This window comes from Vombatus ursinus, unplaced genomic scaffold, assembly GCF_900497805.2.
Source record: "Vombatus ursinus unplaced genomic scaffold, bare-nosed wombat genome assembly UNPS02014973.1, whole genome shotgun sequence".
NCBI classification, from domain to species: Eukaryota; Metazoa; Chordata; class Mammalia; order Diprotodontia; family Vombatidae; genus Vombatus; species Vombatus ursinus.
Window position 1 is genome coordinate 19,949,917 of NW_020954751.1, and position 6,000 is coordinate 19,955,916.

Below are 6,000 nucleotides of genomic sequence, written 5' to 3' on the forward strand. Positions count from 1 at the left end.
CACCATACTTTTCACAGAGCAGGTATTTAACAAATGCATTTTGAATTGAATTGAATTATTTAAATGTGTCTCTGCTTATATAGTTCCATGGCTGAAGTGATCTTTCATAATGAAGAGGTTTCTGGGACATGATGGATTTTCTGGGGCATTCATATCATGTCAGGATAAGAATTTTTTGTGGAGTACAGTTTGCTTATTTTTCTCTATTGTAGCACGTCTCTCTTCGTTGATATGTAATAATTAATATGGGCTATTTTAGTTTATATATTAAAGAGATTTAATATGTGTATATGTGAATAAACTAGTTAGAAGCATGGATTTAGATCTCATAGTCAATTAATCAACTACCAGCTAGTTGGCACAGTAAATAGAGTGCTGGGATTGGAGTAAGGAAGACCTGAGTTCAAATCCTGCCTCAGACCCTTACTAACTGTGTGACCCTGGGCAAATCACTTAACCTCTGTATGCCTCATTTTCCTTGGCTGTAAAATGGGATTAATAATAACACACCTCCCAGGGTTGTTGTGATATTCAAATGAGATAATGATTTTAAAACTCTTAACACAGTGCCTGAAACATAGTAAGTATTATATAAATGTTAGCTATAATTATTATGGAGAAGTCCAGAGAAGAGCAGCCTGACGGGAAATGAAGAGCTGCCTGGCAGTAGAGTAGGTAAGCCAAAGCAGTAAGTTATGCTGTGGGAGAGACAGAAGGTAGCAGGTGGCAGGTAAGCCAAAACCCTGCCGCCTCTATCACCACCTTTCCTCAGACTCCAAAGGCGATTGTGTAGGACACATTTTGGGAACCCAAGAAAATCAGACAGTGATTCCTCCCTCCCCCAAGACCTCCAGTCCTGTTTCCAGCCCAAACATCTCAGCCATCATCCAAGGAAGAAGTACTGCTGGAGATGGAAAGTGATAAATGTCTCTGCAGGTGCTACAGCTCCTGCTTCCTTAGCAGCCATGGCTTCTGAAGACCCCAAAAATGTTTTCATCACCAAAGTTCTTGTTGTTATTGAGTGGTTCAATACCAGAAGTGGATGTGGTTTTAATCAATGGAAATAAAATAAAAAAGATGTATTACCATCTTAGTTACTGTATCCTAAGAACCATCTGACTTGTAGCTAAAACCTCTTACTAATGTTGCCTCCCCCTTATTACAAGGTTCTCTGGAATCCAAAGCTCTCCAAGGGAATCTGTGGAAAGATTTCAGGGGCTCTGTAAAGGGGGAAAAAGTCTATCTTTATTTTCACTAACCCCTAACTGAAATTTAGATTTTCCTTTATCTAAAAATATTATTCTGAAGAAGGTGTCCATAGGCTTCATCAGACTGCCAAGGAGTCCATGGCACAAAACAAGATGAGGAACTCTTGCCCCATTAGAATGTGGTCTCCTTGAAACCAAGAGCTGCTTGCTTTTCCGTTTGTATCCCAGGGCTTCACACAATGCTTTGGACATAGTAAACACTTAATAAGCATCTTTTCATTTGTTTATTGATTCATTCATTTATTCAATTAAGGAAAAACATGAGCTATAAAAACCTTGTCTGCTGTGATATGTATGTATAGACAGAACTCACACAAGGCAAGCACTCACACGGAGGTCAGAAGAAGTGATACAAGGACTTTCAAAGGTCTCTCTGAAGACCTTTGGAATTGATTGTGTGACATGCGAAACACTGGCACAGGACCACCCAACATGGTGTGCCCACATCTAAGAAAGTGTCACACTCTATGAGCAAAGCAGAATTACAGTAGCTCAAAAGAAACGTAAGATGCATAACTTTAGAGCCTTCTCCATTCCAGATATTCATATATGACTATTTGTTTCAGACCTGTGGTAGAACCTTCCAAGCTCATATTGATCTGATCAGGCACAATCAGACACACTATACCTTGACCTCAACATAGTGATGTCATTTTGGTCTTCTTCAAGAATGAAAGAAAACAATCATATCTATATGTATACATACATACACACATACATACATATATACACACACTATATATGTGTGTATGTATATAGATGTGTGTGTGTGTGTATACACATATATGTGTATGTGTGTATGTGTGTGTACATTCCTAGTAGTCTCCCACTTGGGGGGAATGTAATTCTGATCTCTTCTCCAAAAATTGCATTGGTTTTTCCTTTATTAAGAGTCAGCTGGTAGCAAAGTGGATAGAGCACTGGATGTGTTAGGTTAGTTAGGAAGACCTGAGTTAAAATATGGTCTCAGATACTTACTAGCTATGTGACCCTGGGCAAGTCACTTATGCTCTGTCTGTCTCAATTTCCTTAAGTATAAAATGGGAATAATAATAGCACCTACTGCCCAGAGTTGTTGGGAGGATAAAATGAGTTAACATTTGCAAAATTCTTAGCACTGTGCCTAGCACATAGTAGGTACTTAATACATGCTATTCCTTTTCCTATTAAGAAATGAACTTTCTTTTAATCATCTTTTCATTGTTGTAGTCATTGCGTGTATTTTTCTATTGGTTTTACTTATTTCATTCTGCATCAGTTCATATTCATATTCCCAGGTTTCTCTGAATTCTTTGTATTTCTTATTACACAATAATATCCAATTACGTTCACATACCATATCTCAGCCACTTTTCACCCAATGGTGGACGCTCATTTGTTTCTAGCTCTTTGATACTATAGAGTATTATTATTAATATTTTGGTGTATAATGGACTTTTGTTTCTGTTTTTTACTTCCTTGGATTTTGTGCCCAGTAGGGGGATTGCTGAGTCAAAGGGTATAGACAGGTTCTAAAATGAAATATAGAGTTATTCATCTACTTCAAAGTTCCACCAACAGTATATCAGTACCACCCCTCCTACATTAACTGTTCCCACCTTTCTTTTCATCTTTTTTTTTTTTTTTTGCCACCAGCTCCCTTGTTTATATGAAAGGAAACTAAAGACTTGAGGAAGGTGGATGACTAGCTCAAGGTCTCGTAGCTAGACAGTGGCAAAACATGGATTTGATAGGCAACATGGATTAACTCTGGTCCCACTCTTTGAGACCAAGTGTGTTACATTTCATCCGTCCCCTAGAGTTCTTCAATACCTTCAGATAATTGGGGTGTTTCTCATCTCTTCCATTGTCTGGAGCCCCCAACAATTTCAAGGGTCCAGTGATTAACACCCCATTCCACTTAACCACTTACCATCAGATTAGCTTTTACATAGGAATATTTATTTCAAAGAAAAAATACACAAAAATTCCTCCAACACTTTGGGGGAGGGGTGGGGCTGGGAGGTGTGCATAAATTCCTGAGAAAGAGAGGAGAATTAGGCTCCTAGATTAATTCAGTTTCTACATAACATTAGTCCCACCAAGTTCAAGTCTAAAGCTCCAGTGGGCTAGCATGCTGGACCGTTGTTCCTCAAAGCCCCTCGGCTGGGCTGGCTAAAACATCTGGCCCAGAATTTAGGGCTCCAAAGTCCCTATGGCTTGAGCTCTGTATCTTGAACCTAGAACTGAAAAGGACAAAGAAAACAGACCAAAAACCCATCTCTGTTTCTTGGGGCCATATGGCTTAAGGCAGGGGGCAAGGGAAGGTGACCCTTAGGCCCTTCCTCCTCATCCCCTTACTGTATGGTGTCTCCTGCTGTGAGTGAATGATTGCTTCAGCCCTAAACATGAATACTAGAAAGGAGAGAGTTCATACTTAGTCTGGTAGATTCAAAGACTCAGACAATTTTGACTATGCAACCAATGGAAAAAAGCAGTATGGAATGACCACACATGTGCCAGTTCTCCTCTCTCCCAGGATCAGCTCCCAAGTATCACTCACACAAGTGACACCCTGTTTTAGCTTGTCTGGGAATGTATCAAACCCCCAATCCAATAACCGCAGTCCAGTGCACTTTCTATGACACTGGTGATTTTGCCTTTCTTTGTATCTTGAGCACTTAACACGCATAGTAGGTACTTAATAAATGCATATTGACTGATTGACTGATAATGATTCCTTGATTAAAAATTTCTCATGGACATTTTGTATCCAAATGCCTCAAAATTGACTTTACTAAAACAAATCTGTTTATCCATCCCTCCATTCAACAAATAGTTACCAAACATCTACTATGTAATATATATATGTATGTATATATGTATATATATGTATATATGTGTGTATATATGTATATATGTATATATATATGAGAAGTTGCCTGACCTCATCCTGCCTCCCTGAAGCAGCCATTCCTTCACTCTCCAGTCACACACAGCTTCCTGACACCCTCAGACAACTTTACCAAAGGTCTAAGTCCTATGGACAATGTCAACCTACCTGAACTCATTCCTTAGTGATTTATATACTCTCATCACCTCACACTGTCCTCAACCCAGCAATTCTGATCCCCTGGTTGTCATAATTCAAACCCAGTTCTCTGTGGCCCACTGATGGATCACTTATTTCCATCCCCCTCAATGTAACCCCACCAATAATCCACTCTAAATCTACTCAGTCTTTTCACTGTGCTTTTTTGAATGCCTACTCCATAAGTAATAAACTTGTTATATCTTCCTGAGCAATTTACTCTCCTACTCATCACAGCAGCTTTTCCAAATCTTTCATCCCTTCTCAAACATCCCATAGCTCCCCTTTCCTCATCCACTCCACTGAGAACTGTGCTTCATTTTTCACTAAAAAGCTTGAGGCTATTTGCCTAGGCCTTCTTCTTCTCCCCTCCTTATCTCACATCACTCAATTTCCTTCTGCTATCACCTTCACCCCTGTTACACATAAAGAGGTGGCTCTTCTCCTTACCAAGGTAAACCCCTCTAGATGTTCGAGTCATCCCACTCCATCCTTCTCCAGAAGATTGCTCCCCCCGTTATTTCTACTTTTTCATTGATCTCCAGTCTCTTCCCTGTCTACTGGCTGCTCCTCTACCTACGAACTTGCCCAAGTCTCTCCTATCCTCAAAAAACCCTTACCTGATCTTTCCATGCCCGATAGTTATCCCATATTTCTTTTCCCTTTTATGGCAAACTCCTTGAGAACTCTGTCTACAATAGGCGCTTCCATTGCCTTCCCTTTCACCCTCCTCTTCGCTTTCTGGAGTTTGGCTCATCACTTAGCTGAAATTATGTTGTCTGAAGTCCCCAGGGATCTCTAATTTACATAATCTATTGTTTTTGTTTTTTTCTCACTCTTCATCCTTCTTGTCCTCTCTGTAGGTTTTGACACTATCAATCACCCTCTTGTCCTTGATCCTCCCTTTATTCTAGGTTTTTCTCACTGTTTTTGTGACACTGTTTTCTCCTGGTTCTCCTTTTACTTCTCAGTCTCCTTTGCTAGAGTCATCCAGTCATGTTGCTAATGCTGTCCTAGGATATGTCCTGGGCCCTCTTCTCTTCTCTTTCTAGACCATTGTACTGGTGATCTCATTAGCTTTCATGGTTTTAATTATTATCTTTATGCAGATGATTTTCATATCTCTTTGTCCAGCCTTAGTATGTTTCCTGACTTCTCATAACTGCCTATTAGACATCTCACACTGGATGTCCTGTAGACATCTTAACTCAATATGTCTAAAACTGAATTCATTATCTTTCCCTCCAAGCCCTGCCCTCTTCCTAACTTTGGAAAACACCATTATCTTCCCAGTCACCCAGGCTCACAACTTAGGTATCATCTTCAGCTCCTCACTCTCACCCCCCCACACCCATATTGAACACACACACCCACACACACACATACACCCCCACACACCCACCCGTATTGAACCAGTTGTCAAGACCTGTCATTTCTGTGTTTGAAAAATCTCTCTTACATGCCCTTTTCTCTTTTCTGACACAACAACCATTCTGGCACAGGCCCTCATCACCGCACACCTGGACTATTGCAATATCCTGCTGGTTGCTCTCCTTGCCTCAGGTCTTTCTCTGATTCAGAAGTTCATCTTCCATTCAGCTCTCAAACTAATCTGCCTGAAGCACAGGTCTGACCATGCCATCTCCCATTCAATAAACTACA